The sequence below is a fragment of the Marmota marmota genome, unplaced genomic scaffold (genome assembly GCF_001458135.2).
Source record: "Marmota marmota marmota unplaced genomic scaffold, marMar, whole genome shotgun sequence".
NCBI lineage: Eukaryota > Metazoa > Chordata > Mammalia > Rodentia > Sciuridae > Marmota > Marmota marmota.
In genome coordinates, this window is record NW_026000005.1 from 35,576,462 (window position 1) to 35,599,179 (window position 22,718).

Below are 22,718 nucleotides of genomic sequence, written 5' to 3' on the forward strand. Positions count from 1 at the left end.
TGGGGCGGGGCCTCGGGGCGCCGCCAGAGGGCGCAGGGGTCCTCCAGGTGTCCTTCCTCTCCGCTGCGAACTTGGGTGGGTACTTCAGATTTAGGGACGGTAACGCTCGTTGAGGGAAGTTCAGAACACACACGATTACAGAAAGAAACTCACTTTTTTTCACCCATCCCAACTCCCAGGGGGAAGCTTTGGGTGCTTCTTTGCCTGCATCTGTGTGTACTGTACTTGCTTTTCCAGAGGGGTCCTGTAGGAAAAGTTTCTGTTGTTTTGGTTTGCAGTACTGGGGACTGAACTCAGGGTGTCTCGCACATGCTAGGCAAGCGCCCTACCACTAGCTACATCCCCAGCACTTTTTGTTATTATTTTGAGACAGGTTCTACCTAAATTGCCCAGGCTGACCTTAAATTTGTCATCCTCCTGCCAGCGCCACTAAACAGGAATTTTTTTTTTTTTTTTTTTTTTTTTGAAAGGAGGTCTTGCAATGTTGACCAGGCTGGTCTGAGTCACAGGATCCTCCCACCTCTGCCTACCTCTGGGACTGCTGACGTGAGCCACCACCTGACTCACTGTTTTTTTAGTTAACATTTTATCTTCAGTATTTTTCTCATCACTTACTAGTCTTTCAAAGCACATTTTTTTAAAATATTTTTTCTAGAGAGAGAGAATTTTATAATATTTATTTCTTAGTTTTCAGTGGACACAGCATCTTTGTTTTTACATGTGGTGTTGAGGATCGAACCTGGGCCGCATGCATGCCAGGCAAGCGCGCTACCGCTTGAGCCACATCCCCAGCCATGAAAACCCAATTTTAGCCGGTGTGGTAGCACACGCCTATAAATCCCATCAATTTGGGAGCTGAGGCAGGAGGATCGCAAATTCAAAGCCAGCCTTAGCAATTTAGTGAGACTCTGTCACAAAAAAGGTTGGGGGTGTGACTAAGTGGGTAAGCGTCCCCTGGATTCAATTATTCAATTTCCAGCACCAAAAAAAAAAAAAAAGCACAATTTTGTAGTGAAAGAGCACTTACATTAGCATGCGCTAGACCCTGGGTTTAATTTTTTTATTATTATTTTATTTTTTGAGATGGGGTCTTGCTGTATTACCCAAGCTGACCAAGAACTCTCCATTCTCCTACCTTAGCCTCCCAAATAGCTGGAATTACAGGGATGTGCAGTGCTAGAAAGTATAATTTTAATGCTGTAAAGTAGTCCATCACATGGTTATACTGATTTATCAAATCAATTTTCTACTACAGGACATTTGTTTCCCATTTTTACAAGTCTGTGATGAATCATTGACAGGACTTTTAAGTAAATGCACTTCCCCCACCCCCAGTATTGGGGATCAAACCCAGGGGTACTTTACACCTGATCTAATATCCCAGCCCTTTTTTAAATTTTGAGACAGGGTTTTGCTAAGTTGCTGAGGCTGGCATCAAACTTGTAATCCTGCCCCAGCCTCCCATATCGCTGGAATTAGAGACATGCACCAGGGCCCCAAATTAAATGCACATTTCAAATTTAAAACTTCCAAGTATGTAAACATAGATGTGGGACTTAGAACCTCTGCTTGGAATTAGTGTGCATTACTTAACATTGGGTATACATTCAGTTAGGGGATTTTGTCGTGTACAAACCTCATAGAATGTACTTACACAAACTTCAACAGCTAGCCACACATCACTGGGCACTATAATCTTACAGGACCAAGGTCCCTCTGTTTTTCTTTTTTTATATAAACAAATTATAATATACTCACAATATATAATACCAGTCAGCAATAAAGAAGAATGAACTATTAATACATGCTACAATTGCAGATGAAATCTCATGTCATGTTGAATGAAAGAAGTTGGACACAAAAGATAAATATGATTTGTATTATATGAAGCTCAAGAAAAACAAACCAAATCCATGTTCATAGACATTAGAATAGTATCCCACTCCTCTGCGGAGGTCAATACCTGGAAAGGGGTACCTGGCAATTCAGAGTGACATGAGAATGTCAAAGACCTTGGTCTGGGTAGGGGCTTCAGGGTGTAAACATATGGTAAACATTCAATTGTGCATGTGAGGTCAGAGTAGTTTACTGTGTGTAAGATATACATCTGTAAAAGCATTAGATATGTGTTATATGCCTCATAATGATTCACAACAAATTATTTTCTCCTATCCAACCCCCATAAGGGAGAGGCTAAGGGTGATACAAAAGGATGATCAGGGTCCAAACTGGGGAGGAGAGGATACAATTTAAGTAACCAGACAAATACAGGGACTTTCTCTGTGTTTATTGCAAGGAACAAACAATAAACATAAATTTGTTGTACTTATGAAAAAAATAAATGAAATAAATAAATAAAATAAATTTGTTGTACTTATGAAACTAGTAAAATAGTGGGGCCAAGAAGAGGTCCTAATTGGAGGGGCCCTGTACAGATACTTTTTATATGTTTTATGCCACATCATATCACATACATTAAAAAAGAAAAAAAAATTCAACTCTATGCAGATTTTTGTTCTTTAAAAATTTTTTTATCTAGGTACCCATATATCCTCTCATGTAAATAGGATCGTATACTTGCTTGTGAGTTGCCTTTTTTTTAATTTGTTCTTTTTAGTTATACATCAAAGTAGAATGTATTTTGACATCTCATACATACATGGAGTATAACTTCTCATTCTTGCAGTAGTACATGATGTGGAGTTTCACTGGTGTTTTCATATATGAACATAGGAAATTTACATACAATTCATTCTACTGTTTTTCCTATTTCCATCCCACCTCCTTTCCCTTCATTCCCCTTTGTCTAATCCAATGAACTTCTGTTCTTCCCTCCTCCTGCTTATTGTGAGTCAGCATCCACATATCAGAGAGAACATTCAGCTTTTGTTTTGGGGGGATTCGATTATTTCATTTAGCATGATAGTCTACAGTTCCATCCATTTACCAGCAAATGCCATAATTTTATTCTCTTTATGGCTGAGTAATATTCCATTGTGTATATGTATCACATTTTCTTTATCAATTTATCTGTTGAAGGGCACCTAAGTTGGTTCCTTCTCTTAGCTATTGTGAACTGAGCTGCTATAACATGAGGTCCCTCTTTGATCCCATTAAGTGGCACACCACTGTGCTTCAACCTGGAAAGCATGTGTTAGTCTTAAAGCTTGCACTCAGGTGTAGATTACCATTATTAGTGCACGACCTTGGGCTGGGGACTTCTGACCCATTGCCTCACCCCTCACAGCCACTCATGAAGAAGAACATCAGCTCTGTGGTACACAGGAGGGAACAGTTTCAGAGAAACTGGAGCTTGTCCCAGTTTGTGTGGTTCCAAAGTCCACGTTCTTTCCTTTATGCAGGAAGCTGCTGGTAGATGAGCGTGGGTTTAAAGTGCTTATCTAGTGCTAAAAGCCTCTGATCAGCACCACCTTTAAATGTCTTTCACAGGTGGTTGACACTTTCCCTTTTTGAATGGACAGGGATTGACTGGACAAAGCACAGCTGGAGGTTAAGGCAGCTATGCAGCTAAGACCACCAGAACATCTCCTGACACCAAGCCCATCAGTAGGCTCTTCTGCTTACATCCTTATCTCCAGTAGCCAGACCAGTGTATTTGTAGAGCAAGATTTAAGAAGAGGGGCCCTAGGATTTATCTGGAAGCTCATTTGCATAGTAAGCATAAGCGAAAGCAATGTGCTTGCCAGTAAACAGAGTAAGCAAGATTAACACTTAGATCATACATTTCCTACCAATCAAGATATCAAGGTTTTAGCCCTTGTGGTGGCACACACCTGTAACCCCAGCAGCTCTGGAGGCTGAGGCAGGAGGATCAAGAATTCAAAGCCAGCCTCAGCAATTTAACAAGGCTCTAAGCAACTTAGTGAGACCCTGCCTTCAAATAAAATATAAAAAAGGGCTGGGGATGTGGCTCAGTTGTTGAGTGCCCCTGAGTTCAACCCCCAGTACCAAAAAAAAGTGATGTTTTTAAAATTGACACTCCGCCCCCCCGCACACATACTAACTGAGGAGTTATATAGGGGGAATGGTGAACTAGCCCCCCAAACACCCCAACCCTTCAGTGTACTCCAAAGTCCTACAGTCTCCCCCCAAAATGTGTTCACCACAGCAAGTACAGCTTGGGTGCTCAATTTTGGTCTCCCGTTTCTGGAGGAACAGAGTCCCTAGATGAACCACCACTCCTACAGAGTCAGGCTGGACCTCCTGATGTCCCTTGGCACTTTCTGCTTTCTATCCCTAATCCATTCCTGCTGCTGTAGTCAAATGTCTTAGGGGCCGGGAGCCTGGTTCAGGGGTAGAACATTGGCCCAGCAAAGACCCTGGTTTCAATTCTCACACAAGCAAAGAAAAAAGAAAGGTTACACTAGGTAATACATAAACAATATGAATTTATTGCTTACAATTCTGGAGACTGGGAAATCCAAAGTCAGGTGCTAGATTTTTCCTGGTGAATGCTCCCTCAGCTTCACAATATAGGGACACACAGACAAGCCCCACATAAGCCTTTCTGGGTGTTCTTTTACCTGAGCCTGTTTTCTTTATTCTGAATTTTTATATTTGGCACTAGGAATTGAGCTTGGGATGTTTCACCACTGAGCTACACCCCCAGTCCCTTATTTTATTTTATTTTTTTGTCTAGAGATATGGTGTCTCACTCAGTTGCTAAGGCGGGCCTCAAACTTAGAATCCTTCTGTCTCAGCCTCCCAAGTCTCTGGGATTCCAGGTGATTGCCACTAGGACCAGCTCTTGAGCCCATTTTCTGATTATGGCAAAATAATACCTGAAGCACCTGGCCTGGAACAGCCCTTAGCTCACAGTAGGTATTCAATAAAGATGTCTTCTGCTGGAGTGCCAGGCAGTGGTAGAGCTCTTGCCTAGCATATATGAGGCCCTGGGTTCTATCCCCAACACTGCAAAAAAACAAAAATAAATGATGTCTCCTTCTCTCATCTGGAAGACCCACCCTTAGCAGGCTGTTAATTTACTGTCTACCAGGTAAACAGTAATTTCTGACTCTGGTCAGAAATTAAGCTAAGGGACCCAGCCTCAGCTCAAGAAATTCACTATCAAAAGAAACCAAAGAGACAGCTTATTAAGAAATAAATAAAATAGAAATAAGGAAGCTCACTATCTAGGGGCTGGGGTGTAGCTCAGTGGTAGAGTGTTTGCCTGGCATGCATGAAGCCCAATTGCCAGCTCTAATAAAAAAATTATAAAAGGAAATAAAAAGAATTTCATTTTAAGCCTTGCTTCCCACTCCATGCCTGTCTGGAAAAAAAAGGAAAAGAAATACTGCTGGACAATACATCAGGAACCCAGGAATGGACATTTTACCCCATGGCAATGGGAAACCATAGGATCCCCTCTGAAAACAGGCATCGAGGAGGAGCCGGGAGCCTTGGGGCCCCTGGAGGAGGGCCGCCAGCTTCAGAAGATGCAGAATGCCCAGTTAAGTCTGAACTTCAGATAAACAAGCAAAGAGTTCTTTTGTATAAGTATGTCCCATTGTCCTATGCAATATTTGGAAATACTTCTACTAAAAAAAGTGTTCATTGTTTATCTGAAGTTCAAGTTCAGCTAGGCATCTGGTATTTCTCTGTCAGTCCTACCCCTGGAGCAAAGTCAAGTTAGTGGGGGCGTGGGGGTTTGAAAGCATCAGACTGCTGTTTACTTTAGGAATGGGGGTGCTCAGGCTGGGAGATTGATGGGTCAGGGAAGACCTGGGGTAGGAGATCCAGGGTGGATCCTGAAGGGTGTGGGTAGGGTAAACTTACTGGGAGTGGCGGCTCCAAAGAGCTTTCTCTGCTGCTCCGCCCTCTCAGGCCAGCCTAGGGGCTCTACTAATTCCTCCCATAGATGTTGGATTACCTAGTATTTAGTGGGTTACTCAACCCAAATGAGATCTTTCTGTTTATCACTACTTTTTCAAAGAAGTTGCCTTTTTTGTACTTAGGGAATTGGGGTATGTAACCCAGCTTGGGGTAAATATGTTTTCTCCCCTCTGAAGAGCAGGAACAAAGTCCCATTTATCCCTAGGCCTCAGCACTGCTGTCCCCACTGTCTCTAGAGTTGAAGGCCCTTTAATGCTCTCAGGTAGGGTAGGGAGGGAGGTTGGGCTTTTGGGGCTCTTTCCTTACAAATGAGTCTTATTGCTCATAAGATTTTTCCTAAAGAAAGACAAGTGGAAGAAATGGTGAGTTTGCCTGTCCCAAGAATGAAGATTCAGTCCTAGCTTTAGCAATGAACAGCTCTGAATCCTGGGACCCATCTCTTCATTTACATTTTTTTTAGGGCCAGGGGTGGGGGGGGGAGCGGTACTGAGGATTTAACCCAGGGGTGCTTTACCATTGAGTCACATCCCCAGCCCTTTTTATTTTTTATTTTGAGACAGGGTCTCACTAAGTTGCTTAGGGCTTTGCTAAATTGCTGAGGCTGGCCTTGAATTTGAGATCCTCCTGCCTCAGCCTCCTGAGTCACTGGGATTACAAGCATGTACCTCCACACCTGACCCATCTCTTCACTTACAGATGGTCTAATCATATTATTTTTTCCCTCCTGTGACTTTTGAAGCCTCAGGTAAAATCATCTGTGTAAGGTATTGCAAATGCATGTGGTGATGCTGAGCAACTCAACTCCAGCTAGAATTGGAAGTGGGCTTCAGTGCATGGAAGTCTGGGCATAGAACCAGCCCGGCATCTGCCCTGCTTGGGCCAGAGCCAGGCCCAGGGCATGTTTTCTATTGTCCCCTGACCATTAGAATCACCTGAGGTGTCTGTGAAAACTGCACGTACTCTTGGGGATACCTCCCTCCAGAGCTGAGAATGAGAATCTTCAGGGAGGTGTAAACAAGGGTGATCACCAGCCAGCTCTGGGCTTAAATGCAAGTTCAGATCACTTTACTGGCTATGTGACCCTGGAAATATTACATAACTGCTCTGATCCTTGGTCTCCTTATCTATAAAAAGGGAGGCAATAATATAGGGTGGTTGTAAGGATTAAAAATAGCCATTGTTGCTGGTTGTTGCTATTGTTGCTTGAGGCAGAATTAAAACTGTCCATTGTTATGTTGTCAGTTATTATTGTTATGGAGATAGAAGCCTAGTGATTCTCTCAGTGATGCTCGCAACCTACAGTTTAGAAAGAGGAAACAGGACATTGTGGGATGGATTTGCTTCTTAGTAGGGGGGTCAGGCTCCAGCTGTGCCCTCCCACCTGTCCTCTGCCCCCTCTAACCTTGGCCTCCTGGGCCATCCAAGCCTGTTGGGAGTTCACCCTCCTCCTCTCCTGCCTCCCAGTTAGGAGCCACTTTCCTCAGCTCATTTATATTGTGTACCCCAGAAAAGCCAACGGCTATTTGCGCTTATTCTCAGCCTAAGAGCATAGCTGTCTAGACCTCTCTTCCCACAGTCGCACCCTCCATAATATCCAAGAGCCCCAAGCTCTGACTACTGTTTTTACAGATCCTGGCTCTGACAATTCTGTAACCATATTTAGATCAATAATCTATTAATCTTACCACCTTTGTTTCTTTCCTTTCTATCTTCTTTCTTCTTGCTGCTGGGGATGGAACCCAGGGCTTCTCACATGCTAGGTGAGCTCTCTACAGTGAGCAGCACTTACCCCTCTTCCTGTCCCTCACATCCTCACTCCCCTCCTGGACCAGCTTACACTCCTGTATTACAACCACTGCTTTGCAAACACCCTCCACTCTGCCTTGTCGTTCTCAGCAGTGAAACCTCAGCCTGCATCCACACAGCCGACAATGAGAGGGAAAGGTGCACCGGCCCTCTCAGGTCTCTCTTTAAGTTCATGAGCATCTTTGTTCTCCTCATCCGTTCATACTAACCTTCCCATCCTGGGTGCTTACTGCACACTTTCTCCAGGTCCTTCAAAACTCTGGTAACTTCTCTTGCAGCCTGGCTCTCAACCTTAACCTTGCTTCCCGTGGCATTTGGCAAAGAAAAGCAAGCAATCAGAGAACTGCCACATGTATCTCCAGTCAGATAGGAGATTGCTTTTCAACCTGCGAACAGATCACGTGGGGATCTCATTGAAATGCTTGCTTTAGCTAGTTGATAAGGGGCCTGAGATTCTGCATTCCTAATGAGCCCTGGGTAATGCAGCAGCTGCTCCTCTGACTACATTCTAAATATTGTCCCAAACGTTAACTCCTAATCCACACTCCCATCCTCACCCCAGTGTGAATGAGGATTCAAGCACGTCCTCCGTACCCATTAAAGAGGCAAAGAGGCAAGATGCATAGGAGGAACTTGAAGAAAAGACATCAGAAAACACTCTTGCCTGTGAGTGCCATCATGGAAATGTGACATGAGCCACATTTGTCATTGCAAACTCTTCAGTAGCACATTTTAGTTTTTTTGTTTGTTTTGTTTTTTTGAGATAGGATCTCACTATATTACCCAGGCTGGCTTGAACCTGTGGGCTCGGCAAATCCTCCTGCTCCAGCCTCTTGAGTAGCTGGGACCTCAGGTGTGTGCCACCATACCTGGCTTGCTAATTCACTTTTTTGGTTTTTTTGTTTTTATTTTTTTCAGTGGCATGGGGAACTGAACCAAGGGCTTCAGGCATACCAAGCAAGCACGTTGCCACTGAGCTACATCCCCAGCCGTTTTTAAGTGTTTTCTAATAACTGAACAAGTATCATTTTGATATTTAAATATAAATGAATTAAAATTAAATAAAATTTAAAGGTCAGTTTTACAGTTGCACCAACACATTTTAAGTCTCAGTGGCCAAAATGACGAGTGGCTGCCATATGGAACAGCACAGCACATAGCAATCGTGCTGCCACATACTGGGGGAAACCCTGGGGTCAGAATCTGGGTCACAATTCATCTTGATCCTCAACCCCCAGATGCCTAGCCCAGGGCCTGAAACCAATGCTTCCTACAGAGTTTAGTGTGTCAAAAATAGTCCTCTAGGAAGAGTAGAGTCAGGCACAATCAGTTCCAAATAATTTCCACTAGGGGGCAGGATCTGGCTATTACTGCTTGGCAAGAAAAGGGGAAGCCCAACAAATAGCCAGATGGATGGGGTCGGCTCAGTGTTTTCCATACTGTAGGAGAAATTGATTAGTGGGTCATAACCAGCATTAAGAAAATAAAACAGACTACATAAAATGGAAATATTGTTTCATGATACTTTGTTTTAGGTTTCTTTATACTGTATATGAACAATGTATGGGTTTGATTGTAAAATATATTATTAAAGTCTAGGTTGGAAAAAAGTTTCACTCTTCGGGCTGGGGTTGTGGCTCAGGGGTAGAGCACTCGCCTAGCATGTGTGAGACCCTGGGTTCAGTCCTCAGCACCACATAAAGATAAGTAAATAAAGATATTGTGTCCATCTACAACTAAAAAATATTTAAAAAAAAAAAAAAAAAGAAAAGAAAAGAAAGAAAGAAAAGGAAAAGAAAAGAAAAAAGTTTCACTCTTATAATTGCAGATAAAGTGGTTGAAGCTAGGTAGTAGATGCAAGAGAGCTCACCATCTCACTTTCTCCCTATCTTCTGTATTTTTTTAATTTATATTTCTCTCTGTTTTTAGATACTTTAAATTCTCCATAATAAAAAGTTAGTTTATAATGAAACTGAAGGACCTGGTGCCTTCAGAGTAGCACACAGGGACCTCATCTAGTCTGGGCTTCTCATAAGGTGCTCCTCTGAGAAGGCCGCATGTAACAGTAGCCTGAGACAGGCAGAGGAAAGTGTGTGTGTGTGTGTGTGTGTGTGTGTGTGTTCATGCTTGTGTGCTCCCAAGCAGGCTACCGCCATCCTCACAGGGGAGAGCACAGGGTGTGTGAAGGTGGCTGAGGTGGCCCTGGAGCTGAAAGATCTTATGGCATTCCATACACTTCAAGGAAATTGTTAGGCACTGGGAATTGGCCTGAGGTGACTGGGGAGGTGGGCAGAGACCAGGTCTGGAGGACTTAAGGATCTGGAAATGTGCCCTAAAGGGAAGCCAATTGAATGGAGGGTGGAGATCTGGATCCTGAGCTGTGGGCTGTGGGAGGAAGGTCAGGAGCTGATTCCTGATGGGGTGAAAGGTGGGCCGCTGGCCCCCACGCTGCCATTCCAAGCCACACATCTTTGGTCTCATCTGGCTGGCTGGCTTCTAGTCATCTCACATCCTGCTCTTCCCTACTGTGCTTGGAGCTGGTTCACATGGACACCTCAGTGGGCTCTTGGTCCTCCAGCTTTGGATGGGTTTGATCAATGGAGATTTCCAGCAGGGAATGGGAATGGAGTTGGAGAATTTTTTCTTCCTTCTCCCTCCCTGAAGGGTCACCACAGACTGTTATTCTCTCATCCAAAGGTCACAGCTCCTGTCCCATGGCCCTCCACACAGCTCTTTCTCTCTGATCCCTCCCCTCCCCCTTCAGGCCTAGGGTTGGTGACCGAGACCCACTATCACCAGCCCCAAGGAACTGCACTATCTCTTATCTTGCTCTACTCTGCCCACAGCCCCAAAGGCTTGTTGAATACAGTAGCCCCTCCTTATCCTTAGTTTTAGTTAACTGCAGTCCAAAAATATTAAATGGAAAATTCCAGAAATAAACAATTTTTACTATTTGTTGTTGTTTTGCTTTTCTTTTTCATGCTGGAAATTGAAATCCGTACCTTTGGCATGCTAAGCATGTGCTCTACAACTAAGTAACACTCTTGGTCACAATTTATGAGTTTGTTTTGTTTTGTTTTGTTGGGTACCAGGGATTGAACTCAGGGGCACTCAACCACTGAGCCACATCCTCAGCCCTACTTTGTTTTTTTTTGTTTTGTTCTTGTTTTTAAGAGACAGAGTCTAATTGAGTTGCTTAGTGCTTTGCTAAATTGTTGAGGCTGGCTTTGAACTTATAATCCTCCTGCCTCAGCCTCCTGAGCCACTGGAATAACAGGCATGCGCCACCACGCCCAGCTACCAATTTATGTTTTAAATAACTTTTTTTTTTTTCAGTACTGGGAATTGAATCTAGGACCTCATGTATGCTTGGGAATTGCTCCACCACTGAATATATCCCAGACCTCAGTTCATAAGTTCTAAATAACTATATTTTTGCAGTACTGGGATGGAACCCAGGGACTTACCCATGCTAAGCAAGCGCTGAGCCACATCCTCAGCCCTTTAATAACATTTATTATATTGTTCTATTTTATTATTGTTGTTAATTTCTTCTTGTGTCTAATTTATAAATTAAATAGGCCTAGGCCTAGCATGGTGATGTATGCCTATAATCCAGTCGCTCAGGAGGCTGAGACAGGAGGATCGCAAGTTCAAAGCCAGCCTCAGCAACTTAAAGAGGATCTGAGCAACTTAGTGAGACCCTGTCTCTAAATAAAATATAAAAAAAGGTTTGGGAATGTGGCTCAGTGGTTTAGCGACCCTGGGTTCAATCCCTGTTACCAAAAAAAAAAAAAAAAAAAAGTTTGCCTTAGTATATCTGAATAGGAAAATGCTTGCATGGACAGTTCTGGGACTGTCTGCATTTCAGGCATCCTCTGGATTCTTGAATGTGGTCAGGGTCACTGTGGTCCTTTCACGCAGCTCTCCTCAGATTGCAAATCCAAGTCTGTTGTGTTTCCCGGGGCTGGTGCACTTTCTCCCCAGGCTGGCAGCAGAGGTATCAGTGGACCGCATGCACTTTGGATCCCCTGAATCCAGACTTGAATTCAGACTCTGTCACTTATTAGCCCTGTGCTGGGGTAAGTCACTCGGCCTGCCTGAGCCTCAGCACTCTCATCTCTAAAAGGAGGATGCCACGACCTTGTTTATTGCGTTGTCACCACAATTAAATAACACGTGCAAAGGGCTTCTCCACACGGGTCTGGGGCTCAGCAGTCTGTCGCATTCTTCCTTTCCCCACAGTAGAACCAACACTTATTGCGCTACAAGTGTCAACCAAGTGGCTAGGTACTAGGGAGTGTGAGAGTCTAGGAGTGAACAGCACTGTCTCTGCCTATAGAGAGGTCACAGACTTGTGATCCTGGGGCCATGGCCATAGCCCCAAGTGGGAAAGTAGCTACTTTCAAACCATTTATTTCTGTTTGACTATAATGTGGCACTTTCTGTGGGTCTGCAGATGACCTGGCAATATAAACATTTCTTTATTTAGCTATGCTGGGTATCAAACCCAGTGCCTCACACATGCTAGGCAAGTGCTCTACCACTGAGCTATGGGCCCAGCTGGTTGAATTTATTTTTAGCTTTGAAGGAACTGTACTCAAAGGACAGATCAGCCTCCCAGAGCACAGAACTCCCTCCCTCCCCTCCACCCAGAGCCTGTTAGATTCCCCAGATTGTGAATTGAGTCCTTAATTAGTTACAGTTACTCCTGAGAGTGTATTATGTCCCCTTGGGTGTGTTGGAGCCAGAGGTACCTGGTAGAAACCTGCCTAAAGCAGGGCATGGTGGCACATACCTGTTATCCCAGAAACTAAAGCAGGAGGATCATAAGTTCAAGGCCAAGCTCGGCAACTTAGTGAAACCCTGCCTGAAATAAAAAACCAAAATGTCTGGAATGTAGCTCAGTGGTAAAGCACCTGCCTAGCATGTGTGAGGCCCTTCATTCAATCCCCAGTACTAAAAGGAAAAAAAGGAAAAAGAAATGTGTCTTAAAGGATTTCCTGGTGACATGGACAGAGGACCCAGGACAACAAGCAGTGGAGGCTGGCTTGAAGAAGTGGGGGCACATTGTAGCAAATAAATAAATAAATAAATAAACTAGAAAACAATATGGTTGAGACCATATTGCTAAAGCAGGTGATGTAAACTTGATAGTATCAACACTGGCTTCAGGCAGAGGGATGCCTGATTTGCAGCAGGGCTTTGAACCCTTCATCTAAACTGCATAAGGCTGGAGGTTCTGGAGGGGCCAGGTATGAAGACCTAAGGGCCCAATTTGGGGCAGTGGCAGGGAGGAATGAAAGGAAAGATCTCACCCTCTGTGTTCAGTCCTATACTGAAGCACAGAGAAGGAGCAGATGCTGATATTGCAAGAGAGATAAAATAAACATCAGCAAACATGTAAGGAGTCCCTGGTGGACCAAGTGCCCCATCCTTGACCTGTAATCACCAGTCATCTTTTGGGTGTGTGTAGTGGGTAGTACTGATGGAACCCAGGGGTGCTTTATCATTGAACTACATCCCTAGCCCTTTGTATGTTTGTTTGTTTTGTTTTGTTCTGTTTCAAGACAGTGTCTTGCTAAATTGCCAAGGCTGCTATTTTCCTGCCTCAGCCTCCTGGATCATTGGGATTACAGATGTCTGCCACCACACCTGGCTCACAATCTTTAAAGTAGTTCACAGATGATCAATCCCTCTCATGGAGAAAGAGAATGAGGCTTAAAATGATTAAGACCTTTGCCCCAAGGTACCACATTAAGTCAGTAGTGGGTACAGGATGCAATTTAGTCCATCTGAGTCTTGCATCCACCTTCTCACCCTCAGATCCTGCCCTCCTTAGCCACCAGGAACTCCCAGTGTTGGTGCATCAGCCTGATGAGGATGGTGACATAGCAGTGTGTGTAATAAGGGGGACGTCATCACCCAGGCCTAAGGGGGCAAGGAAGAAGGTCTTCCATGGGAGCTAGGGCTGTAGATTGGTTTGGTCATTTGACAATAAATGTTTCTAGGATCACTGTGTGCCAGGCACTGGCTCAGGGACTGGGAGGACAGCTGAGAGTAGACAAAAATCTCTGCCTCATAGAGCACATGTGGACCTGGAAGAGCAGTCTCACCTCCGTGTTGCATGCTTTCTGGGTCACAGGCACTGTTCAAAGAGCTCCACATCATTAATTTCCTCACAATAACCCTAGGAGACCCTATTACCTCATTTTACGTATGGGGAAATTGAGGCCCAGAGAAGCTATGAATGACTTGCCCACGATGCCAGGGTTTCTAAATGGTGAGTTTGGAATATGCCAGGGAACAGAGTGGGCAGACAGCAAAACAGCAGATGCAGAGGTTGACACTGAGAACCTGACCTTCTGCAGGGTCAGTGCTGCTGGAACCCAAGGCCAGGAGAGAGGTAGGGAGACCAGCAGAGATGGAAGAGAAGGAGGTGAGGGCTAGCTGGGAAGGGCTGAGACCTCAGGTGTAGTGGTCAGGATGGTCTTCCACAGACAAGGTAGCATCAAAGCATGTTAAACAGAGGAAAGATGTGCTCAGCTTTATGATTCATAAAAAACCCTTGGAGGGTGAGTAGGAGGCCCCCCTGGAGTAAGGGGGACTGTAGCAGGGTCTCAGAGAGGGAGGTTGAGAACCAGCTATAAAAACAAAGTCAGGACTGGGAGTGGAGCTATAGTGGAGCGCTTGCCTAGCGCACAGGAAGCCCCGGGTCCAACCTCAGCACCGCCAAACAAAAACAGAAAATGTTTTTTGAACATCTCCATGCCAGGCACTATGCAGAGTGTGCTCAGCCTGAAATATCTCCTTGGATCCTCACAAAGTGTAGGACACAATCCTTTACTCCTCCTGACCTATAGATAGGAGGTGTGGGCTCAGAGAGGTGACAAAACTTGCTTTTGTCCAGAGTCACACAACTAGGGAGTGGTACAGACAGGGTCTCACTAAGTTGCCCAGGCTGGCCATGAACTTGTGACTCTTCTGTCTCATCCTCCAGAGCAGCTGGGATTACAGGTGTGAACCACCATGCCCCGCTAAGATTTTCTCTTAAACTATTTCTAAGAGTTCCAATGGTTGCTGCAGTTCCAGGCATCACAAGTAGATGATAGTATCCTAGAAAAGCTCCCTCTTGATAGAAAGAAAGGAAATGTATGAGAGAGTTACACTTAAGAAGGACCTGTAGCCCAGTGGTATTTCATTGGCCTACAATGCACAAGGTCCTGGGTTTGATCCCCAGCACCTCAGCCAAAGTATATCCTCTAAATAACAAGAAGAAAGAACCTTCCGAGAAGACCTTCGGCCTATTTCCTCCTCACCTCACCTGTATGAGGTGACTTGGACCACTTGCTCTCTCCCTATTTGATTTATAGAGCTATTGTGAGAGTTGAGGGTTAATCTGCAAAGCATTTGTAATAGTGCCTAGTCATGGTGTGCCCTATATAAATATTTGCTATTACTATCTGATGGCAAGAATTGCATTCCTGGGTTTAACCAGAGCTTGACTGAGCAAGGAGTGCACCAGTTGGCTTGAAACAATCAAGGTCCACCCAATCATGGCTGGGGAGGGACTCAGAGGCTACAACTTTTCAGAGGAGAACTGGCAAAATGGAGGTCAATACGGGAAAGGGAGTAGGGTAGAGTAGGGATGTTAATCAGCAAACAAGATCTGCCATATCATGTTGTTGATTTATTTTATTTTATTTTACTTTATTTTTACTGGTACTGGAGATTGGAACAAGGGCAGTCTACCACTGAGCTACATTCCCATTCCCAGTTATTTTTAAATTTTATTTTTTAAACTTTTTCATTTGTTGTTTTTAGTTATACATTAAATTTCATTTTGAGATACTGTCTTACTAAGTGGCCCAGATTGGCCTTGAACTTGAAATCCTCCTGCCTCGGTCTCCTAAAAATTTTTTGAATTTTCAAGTAGCCAAAAGGGTAATTGCTTCCCTTGTCAGGTCTTCCATTGCTTTTTGTTTAAATTTAAGAATCATATATATCTATTAAAGAAAATTAGAATAATATTTGTATCACTTTTAGCCTTATAAAGTCCTCTGTTATTCAGAGATTGGACATGTATTTTATTTTATTCTAATTTTGGATGAGCACTTGCTTAGCAAGCATGAGGTCATGGGTTAAATCCCTAGCACCACAAGGAAAAATATTTTAAAAGGCCAAGTACATGGTGAACAAGTACATGATGAAGGGCACGTTACAAGGAGAGAAAAACTAAGACTCAAATGTAACCCATAACACCGGTAAACACAGCCTTTTCTTCAGAAAATGAAGCTATATTGAGATAAAGGCAGATAAGAGTCTAGAAAGGGGGTCAGCAGAAGTTCTTTGTTGTTCTGGTTCTTTTTTGAGGGGGTGGGGAGACTGGAGATTGGCCTCAGAAGCATCTTACCACTGAATAACATCCCCAGCCCCTTTTATTTTTTATTTTGAGAAGGGTCTCTCTAAGCTGCTGAGGCTGGCCTCAAACTTGTGATCCTTCCGCCTCAGCCTCTCAAGTATATAGGATTACAGGAGTAGGCCACCATGGCTGCCTTTGAGGGAAGTTTTTTAATTTGAATTTGCTCATATGATGAAGAAAGTAGAGATAGAACACTTAAAAGATATGAGCAAGAGAGACTAATAGGCCAGTTGCGGTGGTGCACACCTGTGATCCCAGCAGCTCTGGAGGCTGAGGCAATAGGACAGCAAGTTCAAAGCCAGCCTCAGCAACTTATCAAGGCCCTAAGCAACTTATGGAGACACTGGGTGGAAAATAAAAAATAAAAAGGGCTTGGAATGTGGCTCAGTGGTTAAGTACAGGCCCTGGGTTCCATCCCCAGTAGAAAGAAAGAAAGGAATAAAGGAAGGAAGGAAGGAAGGAAGGAAGGAAGGAAGGAAGGAAGGAAGGAAGGAAGGAAGGAAGGAGGGAGGGAGGGAGGAGGGAGGAGGAGGTGGAGGAGGAGAAGGNAGGAAGGAAGGAAGGAAGGAAGGAAGAAAAGAAAGAAGGAAGGAAGGAAGGAAGGAAGGAAGGAAGGAAGGAAGGAAGGAAGGAAGATGGGCTAATAGAACTTTCTCTAAAAATTCATCAAATAAGTAGCAAGATGTTTAGGGGGCATCTGGGCACATAACTTGGTTCTCTAAGAAGGATATTTGATGGAAGCAAAGGAAATGAAGTTGAGGCCTGAGGTTGGGGTAAACAGGGGTAGAAAAAGGAGATGTCACAAAATAAAAGTATTGCCAGGCGTTGGTGTTGGGGTCTCTGTGAGGCCTGAACTGTAACAATTCTGATTGACGGGGACAGCAGTTTTCTCTAGTCCTTTCCTTGAAATGGGAGCAGAAAAGAGGATTGTTGGAACAGGCAAGTCTGTCCATTGGTGGACTAAGGCTGGAGGGCTGAGAGGTGAGGAAGGGGACAGCTGGTGAAGGTTCGAGGATTGAACCAAGTCCATATTGGAAGGGAAGAAATACAGGCGGGAGGGATGGAAGGGCTGGAAGAAATCAGTTTTGCGGAGCTAAAACTGGAGGGTCCTGTGTCCCAGGGAAAAGAACATTAGAGTTTAGGTTTTCAGAGGTAGAGAAGTTCCAGGTGAATGCAGGGTATGGCCACATGAGCAGGCTACTGAATGACATTAAAGACCTTGGAATTGAGGTCAGGAACTGAGAGCAAGGCAAAATCACCTATGCAGAAGGCAGACTGTTGGGCTGAGGCAGACTGCTAAGTTGAATCCCCAGGGCAGGGGCCCAGGAGTCTGCATTTGATATGCTTCTTGAGTGGATCTTGGGCTCTCTGAAGCTTCAGAACTACCTGAGCTAAGAGAGCAAGCCAGGATTGTTACCTAATGGCAAGAATCCAGCAGGAAGAGTAGAAACAGGTGTCTAAGTCCTTGGAGTCTGGGCGGGGTCAGAGGATGTACTGATGGGGAGGGGTGGAGAGATGTTTTTATAGGAGTCAGGAAGAGCTGTGGTCTTGACCTGCAATAAAATTAGCACATCCCATTCTAACCTGGAGCTGCAACAGGCAGAAGATTGGTTTTCTCTGCAGGAGGCAGAAGTGAGGGGGTGAGAGGGAGATGGAGATGGAGGGAGGGGAGGTGGGAGGGAGGGAAGGGAGTAGAAGACGGGGGTCAGATTCAGTCAAAACAGGGCAGGTGGGCCAGGCGCCATGGTGCACACCTGTAATCCCAGGACTCCGCTGAAGAAAACAGACTGGTGGAGGAGCAGCGCAGGGCACTCAGAGAGGAGAACTCCAAGCTTTATTTTACAGGCTGGCAGGCCCAGAGGAGATCAGACTGCAAATTCTGAGTGGCCACCATCAGTTTTCACAACATTTATAGGCTATCTAGCGTCATGAATATTCTAGTCTAAAGGATACATAGTTATGCACGGGTTTCAGAGGGAAGCACAGAGTGTGATAAGAGGAAGAACCAACTCCTTTTACAAGGCCTTTGATAAATCTCTAGCCTTGGGCCTGGAGCCTCTGAAGGGGCATTGATATTTCAAAGGAAAGTAGTTAGATCCTAGGGGACAGCATTTACAATCCAAAAGATTGCTGACTAGAAATGGGAGGGGAACTCTCCCTTTCCCAGGCATTAATTCTCAGTGTTTTTAGTTTATTTTACATCCAGGCTTGAGTTAGTTACCCATTACAACTCAGGAGGCTGAGGCAGAAGGATCCCACATTCAAGGCCAGCCTCAGCAACTTAGTGAGGGCCTAATTTAAAGGGACATTGTCTAGGGCTAGAATTGTGGCTCAGTGGTACAGCGCTTGCCTGGCACGTGTGAGGCACGGGGTTTAATCCTCAGCACCACATATAAATAAATTCAATAGTTATTATGCTCATCTACAACTATAAATATTTTTAAATGGAGGGGGGACAGGGAGGGAGCTCTTTGAGAAGGAAGAGGGTGAGGAGGATCTGCTTCCCACAAAATCAGGGTTCTGAGGGAAGTCCACACCAGGATGGTAAGTTTTGGGTGGCCAAAAAATGAGAAAATAGAATGATGTGGCTGGGGCTTGGCAGAGCAGGGACCAGGGCATCCCAGCTACCACTTCTGTATCGGGTTAACTTCACTCAGCTGGACTGACTTTGTCCTCCTGATCCAACAAGCTATCTCTTTTTTCCTAACATTCAAATAGCTCCAACCATCAAAACTCCTTCATGGCCATGTCATCATTGTCATTGTCCTTGAAATCATCATCATCATTGCCAGTGATTTCCTGTATGCCATCCAAGCACTAGTCATCCAGCTTGAGCCCTGCTGCAAAGATGAGGACAGACTGTTCATTCTAAGGGCACAGCCCGGGCTGGCGGGTGGAACAAGAGGCAGATGTGAGAACCCCACCCCCACCCACTCCGGGAACCTAGGGGGCGCTTGCCCCTTGTAGTTAAAGCTCTGAAACCACCACACCACAGGCCTGACCCGCCTCCGGTCATTGCTGGGTCTCCCCAGAGAGAATTGTAGAGGCAAACCCTAGCCTTTGCCATGCCCCTAGGCTGCTCTGGAGAGGACACTGTAGCCAAAGATCCAGAGGTGTACGGGTGCCCCGGCTGGGGTCTCCTGCAGCTTTCCCACGTGGTTTGTTCTGCTCCCTGTTCAAAACCTGCCTCTTGCTTGGAGTTCAGTTTCCATACAACTCTCCTTCAGGGACCAAGCCAGTGGGCTTGGTCAGAATAAGAGGGTTCCTTTGACAGTCACAGTGCTCAACAGCAATATAGATTGTCATTCATCCATTCTTTTCTTCTGTCATCCACTCATTCATTCAGCAAATACTTAACCAAATGTCTTCTCTGGGCCACGAATTATACACACCGCTGACTTCAGGGCTTATATTCCAATGAGGGTGATGGACAGGAACCACAAAATAACGTCAGATTGTGAAAAATGCCTTTAAGGTGAAGGAAGAAGAGTAACTCAAGTAATTTAATAGTGATGGAGTGGCCCATGAAGGCTTCTCGAGGGTGTGAATGTTTTCTTTAATTTGATGTATACATTTGGTAAAGTGCACAAATCTTAAGTGTAAAGCTTGATGAGTTTTTATATTTGAATATGCCAGTTTCTCAACATGTACTACAAACATTTGGGGCTACATATTCTTTGTTGTAGGGGCTTTGTCCTGTGCATTGTAGGATTTTTTTTTTTTTTTAGTACTAGGATTGAACCCAGGGGTGCTTAACCACTTAGCCATATCTCCACTCTGCCCCCTTACTTTTTAATTTTGAGAAAGGGTCTTGCCAAGTTGCTTAGGGCCTCACTAAATTGCTGAGGCTGGCCTTGAACTTGCAATTCTCCTGCCACTGCCTCCTGTGATGCTGGAATTTCAGGTGAGTGCCACCGTCCCCAGCTGCATTGTAGGATTTTAACAGCATCGCTGGCCTCAGCCTAGGTACTAGTAGCACTCCTCTACCCAGTTGTACTTGAGAGCCCCTGGTATGTCACACAATCACCACTCAGCTGGAAATGTGAGTTATTTCTCATCTGTTGGCATTTGAGCTGTTTAAATAACTGAGGGGACTATGTACCAAGTGGATGGAGCATGAGCAAAGACCCTGAGGTGGGAATGAGCTTGGCACATTCAAAGAACCATGTGACTGATCTGTGATGACAGGAAGAATGGCATCTGAGGAGGCTGAAGAGACAGGCTCTATCAGTCATGGGCCTTGTGGGCTATGGATAGGAGTTTGATGTTTCAAGGAACATTGTGTAATATGCATCTGGCATCCTACCAGACACTGGAGAGTTGAAGGTGAATAAATTAAATTATAATCCCTATTCTTAAAGAAGACAGTAAAGTCTTCAAGACTGTGGACTCTAAGATAGACATGTAAGCAAAGAAGATATGGCGTGGGTATTGCGTTTATATCCTGAATGATAGGATTATGTATAAGACCGAGAGTTGGCACAAGGAGAACATGCTTAAACCCACGCTGGGGGTGGGAGGGTTCAATAAAAGCTTTCTTGAAGCAAGTGCATCAGATCTGAATCTTTAGGGAACAAAGAATGATTGGCACTCCAGGCAGAAAGCACAGCATGTGTAAGGGCACGGGGGTGTGAAACAACATGGGAGATTCCAAAAGTTATAAGTAGTTAGGTATTACAGGGTATAAGGTGCAGGACAGGGTGGATAATGAAGCATCAGTCTAGCTGGGACAAAAGATTCTCATGGGAGAGGAGGTGAAACGAAAGCAGATTTGGAGCAGCCATGGGAAGTCTTCCAGAACAGACCAGGGTAAGGAAGGATGATCTCTTGAGACTGTATGAGTCCCCCAAAACACCCATCCTTCCTCTTTATCCCCAGCCTTGCCTTCACTCCTTGTATTTCACAAAATGCATCTTGGATTTGTTATCTCTAGTCTTAATGTGAGCATATGGCTTGAGATTTAGGATCCAGTTGTCTGTTTTTCGCAGGCTCATACTTGAGCCTGCATTTCCTGTTTCTGATCACAAGGAGTGTGTTATAATTTCTCAAGATAATGCTTGCCTGGCACAGCCTCACCTGGAGCAAGGTGTGTTTATAATACACCTTGTAAAAAGTAAAAATTCTTCACTTTGCATGTAGAGACACAAACTCCACCATCCTGGAAGAGCTTTCTGCAAATTAGTTTATCAGTCTTCCTCTCCCCCAGGCCTCCTCTGTTGCACCTGCCCTTTCTGTGCCAGGCACTGAGAAGTTGAACTGCAGGCAAGGAACAAGATGGGTGTGGGTCATAGGCACTGTCCCTCAAGATGTATCCATGTAAAACAAGCTCCATGATGCGTGTGTGTGTTAAGTATACACATATTGCAATTGCATTTGGGGAATATTTCACCCATCCCTTGGCTTTTTGGGTAGAAGTAGGAAAAGGAGGGTACTTTGTACACAATGATCCTACAGTTATACACTCCGCACAGTGCAGCTGCCACCTTTAGATCCAAAAATCTAATCCTTGTATTTCAGAGGAAAGAGAAAATGTATAATGTGGGGGTCAGGTTATCTGGTCTTAGACCAGAGCACAGGAAGCAGGGAAGAAAACAAGAGCATTGCCTCACCTGCTTCCCTCCACACCATCTCCCAGAGGGAGCCCTGGTGAGCTTGACTGCTTGCAGCATTTCCTTTCCTTCCTGTACTGCGCCAGGGCAAGGCTGGATCCAGAGGAGCCCAGCCCTGACTCCTGTGTGCCTAAATTTGTAGATTTCACCTCCCTTGCCCTCTTGCATCCACTTCTATCCCACAGCCATAAGGACTTCTGGAACACTTTCAGGAAGGCAGCAGTAAGGGGTGGAGGGTAGCAATGTGGAAATCCCATGGGGCATGGGAGGGAGGATGCCTTGGTCCTAGACCTGGCTCTGCCCCACCTCACTGCATAACCTTGATCAAGTCATTCAGCCTGAGCCTGGGCGGCCTCTTATCCTACTGACATGGTGAAATGCCATCTCCTCAGGGGGCCCTCCCCATCTAAATTAGTCCTCTCTGCGCTCCATGTAATTGTCCCCACTTTTTGCTTCCTCTATAGCACCACAGTTTGTCATCATGCGTGTGTGTGTGTGTGTGTGTGTGTGTGTGTGAAGTATATACATATAATTGTTTGCTAACTTGGTTTGTCTCCTCACTAGATTCTAGATTGTAGATTGTAGATTCTAGATTCCAGGAACACAGGCTGGGTATCTTTGACCCTTCATCCTCAGATGCTGGCGCAGTGCCTGGCATTTAGGAGGAGCTAGAAAAGTAATTTAGTGAATGAATAAACTGAGTGAACAGCAACTGACTCAGATAAACTTCCAGGTTCCTTCCACCTCAAAAAGTCTCTTTAGGGCTTCTTGCTAGAAAGACCACTCCAGAGCCTCTCCCAAGGTCCCCTGGATGGGGAAGAAGGAGGCACGGGCTGCGGGCTTCTTTTACTTCAGAGGATTCAGGCGACTATAGACCCAGATTAGCGCAGGTCCGAACCTCGTTTGGGTCGGGCCTCCTGGCGGGCCAGCGAGGGGCAGAGTCGGTCGCCTCCAGCCGGGTGGCCTTCTCCTCGTGCGCCCGGCCGAGGCTGGCGAGGGGGCGGGTCCGAATGCGAGCCAGGGACTGG

General features: G+C 45.0%; 1 protein-coding gene and 1 long non-coding RNA gene across 2 annotated transcripts in view; both read left to right on the top strand.

The window, feature by feature from the left end:
* The window catches only part of LOC125618235, a 16,502-nt gene extending 11,014 nt beyond the window's left edge, over window positions 1-5,488 (top strand). The window contains exon 3 of the long non-coding RNA XR_007349493.1: window positions 5,477-5,488. This is a non-coding gene — a long non-coding RNA (uncharacterized LOC125618235). The remainder of the gene's footprint in view (window positions 1-5,476) is intronic.
* The window catches only part of Pnkd (PNKD metallo-beta-lactamase domain containing), a 65,971-nt gene that overhangs the window by 19,792 nt on the left and 23,461 nt on the right, over window positions 1-22,718 (top strand). The gene's annotated exons all lie outside the window — the stretch shown is intronic.